The sequence below is a fragment of the Peromyscus leucopus genome, chromosome 14 (assembly GCF_004664715.2).
Source record: "Peromyscus leucopus breed LL Stock chromosome 14, UCI_PerLeu_2.1, whole genome shotgun sequence".
Taxonomy (NCBI): Eukaryota; Metazoa; Chordata; class Mammalia; order Rodentia; family Cricetidae; genus Peromyscus; species Peromyscus leucopus.
The window spans coordinates 13562912-13577706 of NC_051075.1; the positions used below are offsets into that span (position 1 = coordinate 13562912).

General features: G+C 39.1%; 1 protein-coding gene across 49 annotated transcripts in view; it reads left to right on the plus strand.

Annotated features, from left to right (window-relative positions):
- Nrcam (neuronal cell adhesion molecule) overlaps positions 1-14795 on the plus strand; it is a 280815-nt gene that overhangs the window by 129831 nt on the left and 136189 nt on the right. For 48 of the 49 annotated variants that reach the window (XR_003735962.2, XM_028882713.2, XM_028882726.2 and 45 more), the window contains exon 3: positions 11311-11388. The gene's annotated coding sequence lies outside the window, so the exon portion shown is untranslated. Of the gene's footprint in view, positions 1-10577; positions 10823-11310; positions 11389-14795 lie in introns of those variants that run through there. The other variant, XM_028882714.2, reaches the window with a different exon arrangement.

The window sequence follows — 14795 nt, forward strand, 5'->3', positions numbered from 1 at the left end:
AGACCCTGCTTTGTTAATTCACCTCTCCCTAAACCTCTGAATTCTATATGATGATGGTGGCCTTCCAATGACAATAAAGCCAAGCTCTCATAACACTCCCAACATACATACAGCACTTAGACAACTCCTATATGAATTGTTTCCCAGGGACCTGAAGAGATAGGTCAGGATGGCTAACACATTGTGTACACAGAGAGGAAGCAGTTTTCCCAATGCCACCCAGTCAGCTATTGAATCCATAATTTGATTGCTTTATTTGTCAATGATGGTGTATTTAATAGAGGCCATATTACATTACTGATGGCCTCCTTTAAATTGATGACTTCGTATATGGACTTAACTAGAGTTAGTGGCCCAGAACTAATGATATTCCAGATTTCCCTAAGACTGGTTTTATTACCTTAAATTTGGAAACTGAACAAGAGAACTGAGTGATTTGAGACTCCCAAGGCAATTTTGATATTGACCCGGATTAGAATACTATGCTGTGATACTACTATTGTAAGCGCCTGTAAGAGGGAACTGACTTGTGATTGGTTATAACCCCTGCCACCAAGCCATAATTTAAATCCTGATAGACCTTACTTTGTAATGGTTGGAAAATCCATCTGGTTCAAAAAAATCAATATAACTAAAATTAAAAAATCCATACATAGATAATTGCATGTGTGATTAAGAAATTAAAAAAAAAAATCCCTGGTGAGAAGATCCTGGGTCCAATCAATATCATGGGATCAAACTTATGTTCTTCCATTTCTGCAGGATGCCTTTCCTTTTTCCTTCTAGCATGGCCTATGGAAGACTTCAAGTTCAGTTCAAGGAACATGTCAAGTAGGAAGTTGTGAGGAAATACGAAGGGGAAGGGACACTTGTAAGTTCTCATCTGAGTCTAAAGGGGACTGGAGAAGTGGAGTATCTCAAAAGAATTCTGAGCCCCAGGGAATTTGCCAGCTTTGAAGAGGACAAATGCTGGAAACATTTTCACAGATTTTTCTCATTCCTTCTGTAAAATGAGGTTTGTTCACTCCCAGTGACAACATGAATGGGCAGCCAAATCATACTTTCAGTGATTTCCATAAGTGTTTGGGATTTGAACTCAGGTCCTCATGTTTTCACAGTAGTCATCTTACTAACTGAGCCGTCCCTAGCCCCTAGTATCACTTTTTAAGAGGTTGTGTTTCCTAATTAAAACTGTAGTCCCTCTTCATCTTCACACTCCCATTTAGTCTTAGGCAGAGTTTTTGGATAAGGGTAGAAAGTAGCCATGTTCTTTGCCAAATATAGTAAGAATGGTCGCTAGGCTACATACTAATATTCTTTTCCTCTGGAACCTCTTGAGCTGGACCCCCACAATTCAAATCACCCTCAGCACTTACATTCTGTTACTAGTATGGCTCATTAAGCCCCTCTTAAAGTGAGTCTTTCCTAGCCAGTACAATGCAGCCAATGTTTACATAGCTTTACATCAAGTATTCTAAGTTATCTAGAAGTGATTTAAAGAGTTCAGAAGGATGTGGTAGGCTATGTCCAAATGCTATCGTATTTTGTATAAAGAACTGTGTATCCTTGAATTTTGAAATTTGTACAGAGAACTAGAACAAATCCCACTCAAATAGTGAGGGAAACACTGTGTACATGGGGTTATTATTAGACTATGTAACAGGCATCCACTGGGGTCTCAGAATTTATTTCCTGTACAGAAGGAGTATACATATGAGAAGTAGAGTAGTTTTTTTAAAACCATATCTGTCTTCTCTTGGCATGTGATATTGTAAGTCAGTGTTTTCCCCATTTGATAGTATTTAACTGATAACCATATTTTGAAGGAAGAAATCTTACTAATATGTACTCATTGATTCAAGTTCTTAAATACCAATCAAATTAGTTCAATAATTAAATTTCTGTTTGTCATCGTCTGTGTCAGCATAAGATGACTTTATATTCATGTTTTCTGAAGTTTAGTACACTTTATTTGCTCAAATATTTCCACCGTGCTTTCCCCCCCCCCAAATATCTGCAAATTAATTTACTAGGTTCCCAAGTCCAGGTAACTTACTTTTAATAAAATCAGCTTTTAGTAGATTATATAATAGGATCTTAAAGATTTTGATGAAAATGAAAAAAATTAACAATTAGAAATTTGCTTAAATTTCTTACCTGATCCTGATAATTCTTTGTTATCCTGAGTTCTGCCTTTCACCTGAAAGCTTCCAACTGCTTCCTCTGTGTTTTTAACTGCACAGGAACCCACTTGGAGTTCTTGGCTTCATTCTTCAGTTGTTAGCTTTTAAAATGAACATGCTTTCTGACCAGATCATCTTTTCTAGTTTCGGCATCCACAAAGAGCTGCTGGGCTCTGGAGAGTTACGCCTCTGTCTGCCCCTCCAGCTCTCATTTGACCAGGTCCCCAGCTCCCTAATTCTTTCCACACTGTCCCACTGTCCCATCTCCATCCCTGGAGGTCTTAGTACAGCCGTCCTCAGGAAAGCTGCCCTGCACTAGGCCAGTCCTGGTCTTCAGACACCCAAGGAGAAGCACAAGTATGCCTCTCGGTACTGGTTCTTCAGTTCCAGTGTTGGGATTGCTTCACCAGTTTCTGTCTCCTGCACTGAGCCAGAAGCTTCATGATACAGAAATGGTCTGTTCAAAGTGATGCATTTTCACCACTCTACACCCATGGCCACATCTTACCTGGGATCTCAGTATTACAGCAGAGTGCAGTGCTGGATAAGGCCAATAATGCCTTTTCTCTCCCAGCAGTGTGCATAGCAACTTCAAGCACCGTGAAAGCCAGCCAGCAGGAAGAGAGAGTTTCCTGGACAGTTCAAATTGATTTCTCTGTCCTGCAAACAAAGTGTATGGTACTTTTGGAAATGGAGTCTTACCATCTAGTTGTGGTGGGTAACCAGAACCAAAACAAAAAACAAACAAACAAACAACAACAACCCCTCCCAAAAAAAACCTAAACAATACTAACAATAGCCTGTTTTATTTTGAGCAACTCTGGGTCATCACTGACCTGTTCCTGGCACTGAGATTTTAGTTTTAATAAGTCATATCTTCTGGGAGCATCATTATTCACTGGGGTACTTCTGTTCAAACTTCTTTAAAAGTACATTTTATTTTGTCTTGTTTGGTTGTTATCTCTTAGAAGCCTGTAGTGGGTAGCCATTGAAGCCCTCCAGCAACAGAAGCCTGTTCTTTTCTCCTGAGTGACAGAGAGGAAGTGGATCTGGATGGGAGGGGAGGAAGGGAGAGACTGAGAGGAGTAGAGGGAGGGGAAACTGAAATCAGGATATATGAGAAAAGGATCTATTTTTTAATAAGAGGAAAAATTGAAAAAAATCATATCGTTAATTAGCTTACAAACTAGTGGAATTTCAACAGGCTTCATACACCATTAGCTTAGGTTAGCCCCCTTCATTCTCCTCTTCTTCTCATACCTGTTCCCATTCCCACTTAAATTTGTAGCACTTAGGGCTCTCTCCCTGTTATTTTATGTCACACATACTCTACTATCCTTCTTATCATACTTTTTTAGTTGGATCACGAAGATTATTTCCCAAGCAGCTTCTTCATACCTACTTCATTTTTCTGAGACCTTCCCCTGTCTCCTCATTTACCTAGCCCACCACTCCTCTACTTGCTTGGGTCCTTCTGCCGTCAGGAATAACCCTGTCAGTATTTTTATTCCACCTGTATTCCACTATCCTCCAATCAAATTCACCCCACTGCTCCAATGGCCTATGATCTATGGAATGACCCTCTGAGCCAAACAGCGGTTATCTTTGTTGGTTCATCTGGGCTTGCTGAAATTTTACATCCCCTCGTGAAGGATGCAGAGGGTCACAAGACTTTGACCTGAATATCCAGCCACTTCCTACTAACAGTTGCATGCCACCAGCATGGACCACCATGTTAATTACACAGGGCCTCTGGGAAGAACCAGAGCATATAGGCTCAAGTGAGAATAGGGGAGGAGGCCTTCATCTGTAGGGCCATGAAAAAGCATCATCCCTGCTGGTCAAAGACTTTCTAGTGTGGCTTTGCTAGTTTATTGTGGGGTCCACCGGCACTCCAGTAAGTAACTTTCCGCTTATGCTCTGTAATTAAGCTCAATAATCTCACTGGTTCTCCAGAGTGATCTTCGGTGACTTTGTACCTCCTTTTGTCTTGGGACGTTAGGAGGAGGGGTAGATGTTGCTTACATCTCTGCTCAAGAAGGAATTTTAACAGCCACCTGCTTCTGGTTTCCTGGCTTCCACATCAAGTTGTTTCACAGAGTGTGTTTTTTTTTTCTCCTTTGGATGAGAAGCTTCCTTATTTTACTTTCTTCTAGGAAGAAAAATTGACAAACTCACAAAGTACCATATTCATTACTGAGTCACTGTCCCAAAGACATCTTTCCAGTGTGGCCATGGTCCCTTGTACCAGACCCATCTGAGGCTGCTTATTTAGTGTGATTCCAGGTCCCTGTACATCTGCTGAACCGTACTTTCTCCAAAGCTCCATTCAGCCATCCCCATTTCCTCAGACACAGGGTTATATTGCATGACAGCATAAAAAAAAAAAAACAAAACAAAACAACAAAAACAAACAAACAAACAAACAAACAAAAAACCCTCTTTGTTTGCTGTGTATTTAGTGAACTTGAAAAATCATTCCTTGCTGCTATGCTAGGAAAATTTTAGGACCCTCATATATTCATTGACATTTAACTAGTTTCCTTTAAGCTTTGTCTTCCGTAGGCAAAATAATATTACTTTGTTTCTATTAGCACATAGATGAGTTCCTCAATCTTTGTTGCTTTGTTGTTCTAAATATGCCAATATATTTTTTTAAATGAAATCAGTTTCCATTGATTGTAGACACAGACACAGGATCCATGAGGTTTACCTTAAGGGTTAATTGTGCTCACCATGTGCTGGCTTTATAGGTGGATACTATGTATACTATGACAAACGCCTGATGGGTTAAGATGTCTTTGATGATTCTCCACCTTATTCTTTTTTTTTTCTTAATTTTATGTATATGCATGGTCTATCTGCATGTATGCCTGCACAACAGAAGAGGGCACCTGACCTCACTATAGGTGGTTGTGAGCTACCTTATGGTTGCTGGGAATTGAACTCAGGACCTCTGAAAGAGCAGCTGGTGCTCTTAACCGCTGAGCTGTCCTCTTGACCCCTGCACCTTATTCCTTTTGAGGTCTTTTGGGCCTTTGAATCAAAATCAGAGCTTGCTGATCTGGATAGTGCCACTTCCTGCTTGTTCGGGGGTTCCCTCTCTGCTTCTGAGGCTAGCATTACAGGTAAACTGCTTGTGTTTTTCAGAGTAGATCCAGCCTTTGCATTCGTTCTGGGGAGCCACTCCAGATCCTCTTGCTTGCATAGTAAACACTTTAACTGTAAAAGCGGTCACCTTCCCATCCTCCCTAGACTCTTTTCATTCTGTTTTAAGATAGAAGCTCACTAAGTTGCCCGAGGTGGGCTGGAAACTGCCGTCCTATTTCTTTACCTTCCCGAGTAGCTGGGGTTATAAGTAAGCACCACCACATCTGGCCCACTCCTGTTTTCCAAAAGTCATGTAGCTAGTCCTAAGCCCCAAAAGTAAAAATGAACTTAATGGTAAACTTGGGGCCCAAAACTCAGGACCCAGTGTCTCCAGAACCCCAGCTCAGCTAGGTTGTAGTTGAAGAGGGCTCCTCCAGGGGACATACAATAATTGTGATATTATTTGTGGAAACTTTGATTTCAAACCATACTATATGCAGTTTGAAATGTGTTTTTCATAGGTGCTGAAATGGGGAGAACTAGGCTTCAAGATTAGTTTGATTTTGTGCAGTGCTAAAATTGGCTATTGTACGGGAGGCATACACTGGAGAAACATTAGATAGACATCCGTTTTAACAGAAATGCTTATATTTTTCTCCCCAGTTAATGTGCATGAACTGACCCCAAGTTCAATCTGAAATGTCAAAAGCAGGAAATTTTAAAAGAAACGTTTAGGGACTAATATAAGATTATGTACTGAACTTTTGGGAAAGTCAAAGACATATTTTTTTTTTAAATTACAAGTTACTGTCATTTTGTAGTCATAATGGAGCCAAATGGGGGCTGGAAAGATGTCCCAGTGGTTAGGAACACTTGTTGTCCTGACAGAGGACATGAGTTTGATTTCCAGTATTAACGTGGTGGTTCACAACCAACTATAGCTCTAGTTCCAGGGAATCCAATCCCCTTTTCTGATCTTCACGGTCACCAGCCACATACTTGATGCATGTACATTCAGGTAAAATACACATAAAATTAAATTTAAAAAGCTAAAAAAATTCTTTAAGAAGAGCAAGATAATTTTATGCTACGTATATACATACATGATATGGGTGTATACACATATAAAATGTTACATGAGACAATTTTCAAAGTTGATGTTCTGAGAAGCATTTCTCAACTCTATTTTTCTTAATTATAAACAAAAAACGTTGTCTCAACAGAAGAATAAACTTGGTGTGAGGGGTCTAAAGCTCAATGTTTCAATGTGCTGTCAGTAAGGAGACCAGTGTTCATAACTCAGCCTCTAAACACTCTATGCCTTCATAATTACACCACAAACTATGAACCAGATGAGACCATGAGTGTCTACACTTGCTGATATTTCTTGCCTAATAGTATATACAATAATAGATTTTAGTTACATTGAATACTATGGATTCTCATTTTAAAACAAAGAAATGCTGCAAAAAAATGTCCATCAATAGCAGTTCACTTTAGGGCAAAGTGGCCATGACAGGTATTTGCTTTTCTAAATTATTGCAATTTTGCTAAATACCTTTGACTCCCTCTTACTGTAATTGGTTTATTATGCGTGCAATGGCCTTTGCATTTGATTTTCACCTAGATGCCATTCATCTTCTCTGATGGCTACCTCTAAAATGCATGAAATTTCTTCTTGACCTTTTGACTTAGGATTAGTTTTATTTCATATGATAAATTGATTGCATTTTGGAAAAGAAAATTAAATTGTTACTAGGTTATTGGAAAAATAGTCCATAGAGATGATGAATTACCCTATACTGCTGACCTCAATGTATTTCCGAGTGATGGAAGCCACGGGTACAGTTGTCACCGCAAAAGCAATGAATGCAACACAAATTTACTTCCTAGGGATGTTTGGCATAGTTGTTGACATGGGAGTACAATTGATGTGTACTACTTTGGTGGTTGTTGCTTAGGGCTTGAAATTGCCACAGGAGACTCGAGGTGTGGCGATTCCTTGTTGATAATACACAAACAGGAGGATGAAATAATTTCTCTACGATGCCTTGGAACCACACCTACGCAAGATCAAATGTATGCTTTTGTCAGAGTGTCTTGCTTAGACTGAATTATGTTTAAATAACGATTGATATGTTATCAAAATTATCTCAATCCTTTCTTATTTCACCTAAAATTTCTACTCAAAGATATTTTCTTCCCTACCCTATTCTGCAGTATTTTCATAATTTTGTGAAATGTCTGTCATAAAGTCAACTAGTCAGGAAAGCCAAGAAAGATTTTGTGATATGATCTGTGGAGACTCAACCCTAGTCCACAGTGGTGGCATGGGTCCATGAAGAGCTCCCAGACAGGGCTGTGTCCTTCTCCCTGACAGCCAGAGAATAGACATATATTAATCCTTCCTAAAGATTTTGACTTAGTTTACCCTTCTTCCTTGACTGCCTCTAATCCTATCTTGGTTTTACCATGCTCTGAAAACTCCTACCTCAACCTTCCAAATGCTGGGATTATAATCCTGCATCAACTAACTCCTCTGATGCTCTCTTCCAAAATTGTGGTCACACTTCCTAAGTTTAACCTTGTCTTGTCTCAAATACTACGTGTGAAACAGAAAAAAAAACCCACAGGTTTGGGGATCAGAGAGAAGGTATTTTATATTCTAGTTGTATTGCTGATCAGCTATGAGATTAGTGCTCTTACTTAGTCTGTCTGTTCCTGATTTTTTGTCTCTGTATCAAAGAGATATGATTATCAGATAGAATTTATTTATAGCTTGTTATATGGCCTGAGGCTGGGCCATAATAACATCTCATTAGATGTTGAGTGGCACATCTAAAATAAAAATTGCCATAATTTCATTGACATATTTTCATTGCTAATGCCCCAATTTTTAGCTACATCCCATAGCTGTCTAAGTTTGGGTTTTAAGGAATGCTCTCAAGGCAATGTGGTATAGGTGCTTTAAACACAATGGGGGAAGCAAAAAGTTGGGGTAAAGATCTTCAGAAAGAGACATCAGCCAACTGCAAACTTTCTGTTTCTATTCATTGTTATCATATGCACGAATTTGTTTCTGAGATTTTCAAGAAAGAACTATGTAGGCAGAAGTTTCTGTCCCACTAGCAGCTCCCAAATAAACACGCAGAGGCTTAATATTAATTATAAATGCTCAGACAAAAGCTCAGGCTTGTTACTAGCTAATTCTTACATTTATGTTAACTCACATTTCTTATTTGTGCTTTGCCACATGGCTTGGTACCTTTTCTCAGTACAACATGGCCATCTTGCTTTCTCTTTGAGTCTGCTGGCAACTTCAGACTCTGCCCTTCTTTCTCCCAGCATCCTCCTAGTTTTGTTGTCCCATCTATACTTCCTGTCTGGCTACTGGCCCGTCAGCTTTTTATTAAACCAATTCAAGTGACAAATCTTTATAGTGTACAAAAGGGTTATTCCACAGTAGAACTACCTCATGACCACCACCCACCAAGTTTCATAATTTCCTACTCAGACATGATAACTTGGGAATGAAGGATTATTGTGGTTTTTTTTTTCCCCTAAATACCCAAGAATTCTTATATTATGCTCAGCCCATGAGATCCCCCGCAAAGTATATTTATAGTGAGGGTACTGGCAAAGCATGACAAAGTGAAATGTATTATTAGCCAAGGCTTTGGTATCTCATCCCAGAGCCGAGTGCCGTCACTCTAATCTGGAAAAGATGATGAACCCCTTTCCTGTGAGTGAGATTTGTTTGAATGACATGGAAGCAAAGTGCTCCATCTGGCAGTATGATTCTGTTAAGCTTACAAGAAGGTCACACATCAACACTCCCATGTAGAGGGGAAGACTGGTCTAGACCATGTATCAATGAGAAGAAAAGGACCCAAGTCCCTAGTGCCAAGTACCACCCTGTGTGGACCCACTCATCTGATGTCCTGGGCAGGGCAGAAGCACAGAGCTGAGATGCTCCAGGGAGAAGGGTGATAGAAAGAAGGAATGAGAGCAGAGGTAGAAAAGAGGGAAAGGAGACTGCATCTAGATACTGACCTAACAAAACTACACCTGGAAAGGGGCACTCACAGAGTTGGACAAATTAACAACAACAAATTATTTCATTGATAAATTAAAATGTGTGAAATAGTAGCACATGTTCTTCATGTTAAACTATTTCCACCTGCATATCTCATATCATCTCAAGAAGTATTCAGTTGTGCACTAGCTGGGGGTACTTGGGAAGAAGGCTAACATCTTGGATGCTGGTTACTGTAACACCTCTTAGTTGACTTCCTTTTCTGCTTCCTACCATGCTTCAGTTCCCCACGCAAATAACACAATTTCTTTCCTCTCATCTAAATCCTTCAGGGGACACAACATGTTCTCGGGGTATACAGTCACTGTTCAGACTCCCGAGCTGGCGGTGCTCACTGTGTTTTGTGTTTTGGCTTTAATAGTATATATAGTGGCCCCCTCACTGTCCCCTCTACAGTGCCTGAGCCTTCACTGCTCTGTTGGTAGACTCTCCACACTTTGTCCTTTCTATTTACTTTATACCTGATTCTCTCTCTACCCAGAATGCTTTTCTTACCCTTCTTTAAGGTTCTAGTCAGTGATCCTCCTGCGGGAAGCCATCTTAGAGCTTCCTTGTAGAATTAAATATGCCTTTTTCTGAAGGCTCACAATAGTCTATAATACTGTATTTTATAGTGGCTTCTGATATTTCACGCTATAGCCCCATTGGCATGTAAACTGAAATTCCTAGTAGGAGTGTCTTATTTATGTTTTATTTTTATTTAGTTTATTATTTGATATATATTTATTGCAACATATACATATTAACTCCTCAAACATCTGTTGAACTGTTACTGTAGATATAGCTTCCAATTTTTATAAACACCTTTAGAGGTTTTTTTCTTTTTAAAGTAGTAATCAAATGTTAAGAAAATAAAACCTTTATTACTTTAAAACTGATTTTAATTTCGAGAATCACTGATTTTGAGAACACTAAGGTCTAAGGTTTTTGTTCTGATAAGATAATGCATTAGATGCAAGGAGAATCAAGATAGCTTTACATGTAATTGAGATAACAGATTTTTTTTTATTTAAGGCATAAAATTTCATAACCCATGCATAAACTGAAGCAGTTGAACTCACTACATGCCTTTTTACTTGATTTCTGGAGTAATTTTTTGTGGTTCATAGTGTCCTAACATTTGAATGCAGCCCAGGGTGGCTGAATTGATTCTTGTGTTTCTTCTCTGAAAGATGTTTTCAGTGGTTGATAGTGTGAGTTCTGTTTTCAAAAGTAACAAGTCCAAAAAGATACAAATGCTCCCTTAGAAAACCTTGGGTGGCACTGAATTGCTTGACTGAAGGATGAGTTGTGATGTGTTCAGTGTGATTGCTGTGCGTCTCACCCAGGGTGTCTTTTCTTGGGTAACTCTTCTCGGGAATATTTGCTTAGGGAATGTTGAAGTTTGCAGAGGAGAGGAGTTGTGGATTGGAGAGTCGGGGCTGCCTGTGACCGAGCTTTGACATTGGTGCAGGTGGGATTTTCTCCTTAGATTCTAAGTGTTCTCATCTGCTCTTGATGATCTTCATTGAGAAGTAGGGCCTACAAATATAGGTAAAAGAATTCCTAGATTCCTAAATAGAAAGACTAAGTATCAAGCATAAGCTCACAGTCAGAAAGTGTTTGCCTACCCCATATGTATGTTTGTATGTGTGTATGTATGCTTGTCTGTATTTCTGTCCAAACAACCCTCTTTCTCCAAACTGGAACTCGGTCAGACTGACTCTCAGGTTAGAATTCATTAATGTGAGGCATAATCACCCAAGTCACCTCTCTGGTGTCACTTTTGATAGGAACCAGCAGAGAGATGTTTTGGCAAATGTATTCATAACTTGTGTTTCTTGCAGGGATTTCTCTGCAATTGTGTGTCTCATTAGGGACTCTGTTAACTTATTGACAATTTACTATGATTGATGGCAACCAATGTCCTGTTAACATTTTCCTCCACTCTTCACTTCACAGAGCAATGCTAAGACAACCTTTGACTTAAAAGAATTAAAAAGAATACCACTTCTTCAAGTAAGAAGACTTGCTTCAAAGGTAGGATCTGCATTTTTATACTATTTAAATTTTTAAAGGGAATTATACTGTAAAATATGTGATTTGCAGCATTAGTGTCATGTTTAATACTTTTCATTATCTAAGAGAGCATGATAAAAGACAGGAAGGAAGACTACAAATGCAGAGACATTTATCATCTTGCTTGCCAAAGAAGATGGATCAAATAGACACAGAAGAAAGCCAGCCTTGCTGTCTATTCATTGTAAGGGAGTAATGGTTGGCTTTACTCAATCATGACTCATTAAGCACAGAAAATAGCACTGTTGATTAAAAAAAAAAATCCCCAAAGGAACTAAAGGTTAAAAATTATAGGGTGCTATTAATAAGAAAATCATTTCTATTGGATCTGATCATATATCAAAAACCCGAAAATATGGCATCCTGTTTTTCTGGTATCTCCGAACAATAAAAAGATTAGTCCCAAAAGCTTAAATATGACTTTGAAACGTGTTTCCTGTCTTGTAACTCCTTTCCCAAACCCTTGTTTCCCACTCTTCCCACTGCCCATCCCACTCCACTTGAGTCATGTAGGATTATTCACTCCAGAACAGACCCTGCTGGGTCTGTGATGCCTTCTGAAAGGCCATCTATTGTAGTACTGCACTGGGTGAAAAATATCTTAAACTGAAATCTGGAACATAGTTCAGAGAGCTAGATCTCAACCAACAAGAGCTCTCTTCAAGAACTGTAAGGGCCCATTGTTCAGATGCCTGGTTCTGTACTTCATAGGTTTCATTAAGCAAATGAATTCTCATGGATTTTAATTAAGAAAAGAAGATGGCCTGCAAGATTTTGAGGTAGTAAAATCCTTCCATCGTGTTTTATCCATTGTTCTTGAGAAAAGTTGATCCACTGAGATGTCATTTTTGTAATTAAGAGGAAATGATTCATGCCTCTGGCTGTATTTGCTATCACTGTGCTGTCTAGAAACTGATTTCATATGATGGATTCTTATGGTATTCTAAAACCCTGTCAGAAAACCTCCATTTCAGTGGGCTAGAAATGCATACTGCTTGTGATAACAGCAAGACTTCTGTAGACAGTTTGTGGCATGTTTGCTATTAGGGGTGTAAGGTAGCAAGTCAAGTGCTTTCTTTTAGGTTGTAGTTTCTAGTGCAGGGGGGTATACCAGAAGGCAAGATAAGCCAAGTGACCCCGAGGATCACTTGAAGTTGTACTTGAAGGAGGCAGTGATAGGACACAACCTGAGTGCTTTCCCATTTAGTAAGGCATTGTAGGATGGCTCTAAGGGAATTTTCCTGGCAGGCAGGATATGGTACTTTCTCATTGATGTTGTTCAAAAAGATGGTTGGCTTTCAGAATCTCTTGTCTTTTAGAGAAGGAAGTGAAAAGACTGCATTGCACCTTTCTTAGTACATACTTGCTGATCTGTTTGGCTAGCCTTTTAAGTGACTAATGAGAACTTTCACTTGGCAGGCTGTTAGAGCTTCTGAAATATCTCATTTTGTCTTTGTGAATGGACTCATCTTGCCAAAACTGAACACTGAGAATCTTCCTAATTTTTGTCCCTTGCTTCACAAAGACACACTGAAAACGTCTCAAATTCTAAAGCATGCTTGTATTCCGAATGTCCCCAGGCTATTCAGCCATTGGCCTCTGACATTAGACTAAGAAAGTTGTGGGGGTGAGGAGGGTGAGCAGTAGAAAACTAACTATAGCAACTTAGTTTTCAGTTGAATTTCCCACAGTTGTTAGTGCATTGTGGCGCCTAAAAGATTCGAGATGCCAGGTCTGTGTACTGTTTGGGAAGCCAACATCCATCCCAGATCCTTTTCAGAGAAGTGGTACTTGTCTCTTCCTGTCCCATGTTGGATATGATAAACAGCATTTATCATTTACCATGATGTGTAAGTGTTCTCGTGGAAAGTCTACATTCCTGTCTTATTTGAAAGTGACGCCCAAGTTTCCTTAATTTGGAGTGTCTTTAATGTGCCAATGTGAGGAGTAGGGGCATATCTGCCATCACATCCTTGAACTGGTTTCCACCATGGCTATATTACTGCATCTGAAGCATGTCCACACTTGGCAGATTGTGAAAAAAGGAAAAATTCTAGCAGTCTAAAAGGCTATTGGACCTGTTTGATTGTTAATGACTTGAATGCTGTTCTTTTGCCTGGACTTGTGGGATTGGGCTGTTCATTTATCTTAGAATGGTAATCATAGTCTCAATAGGTAATAGAACTGACAGGAATATCTGATTTTATAATTCAGTTGATTTGTAAATAGAAACAAGTATTTCATTGGAAAACCTAAACAGGAACATACATTTCGTACTATCTAACAGAGAAGGGATCTTTCTAAGGCTCAGAAGTTTATCTCATGTTATTAGATACTAGTCAAAACCAGGAGACACAAAGTGTCTACAGAAAGACTATACATATGCCTGCCCCTCCCCTCAACCTGGAAATGGAAAGCTTATGAATAATTCAGTTATCCTGGGAGTCCTAGAATTTGCAAAAACCAAGACAAGGATATAAATTTATTATTTTATTCAGTTGAGTTTACTTGATGTTTAGACATGGAGAAAATAAGAATATCCTTTTGTTGTAGTTGCTAACTCTAACTCTCTCTTTACCCAGATGTATTGGGAAGACAATATCCAGATATCAACTAAGTGACAGCATCTCTTAGGCATTGCTACACGCACTGACCCTCTATGGTGGTCACAGCAAGCTTTTCCCAGATGAATTACTCACCCACAGGCAGCATTCCTTGGAAGTCCAATAATACATTGAATAATGTTCTGTTCTTACATCCCATGTATTGCCCAGCTTTTGTTACACACACACACACACACACACACACACACACACACACACACTGCACTGAGAAATTTCTCTGGGTATGGTTTGAGAACTGCATTGCTCTATAGCTATAGAAATATGAATTTAGCAGGTAGTTTGATACTGTGTCTATTTAGCAAACTAATAGTAGTAGGCTCACCTCTAGGACCGATAAGCTCCATTATCGTTGTTATTTTATTATTATTATTTTGGCAGCAGATTTTATAGTACTGGTGAGATACTTTCATCCTGTGAAATAACCCTTAAATACAATAAAAAACTATTGATTACTTTCATAACATTTATGTTACTATTATGCTAAGTGGCCATATGTTGCCACACAGGTTGTTACTTTAGCTCATAGAGTTTCAGGCTGGGTAAGAATGATAGTTTTTCTCCATAGCAGCCAATATAGTACCTTCTAGTACTATGAAAGCTAGCCACAGGGGAGGAATTCCTTGCTCAGTCCAACTGATTTTTCATGCCCTGGGACCAAAGGTTTGCTGTCTTCAGCAATAGTGTCAACTATCCAGTTCTATAGGCCACCAAGCAATGTCAACTGTCTGTGTTGTTAGAGGGTCT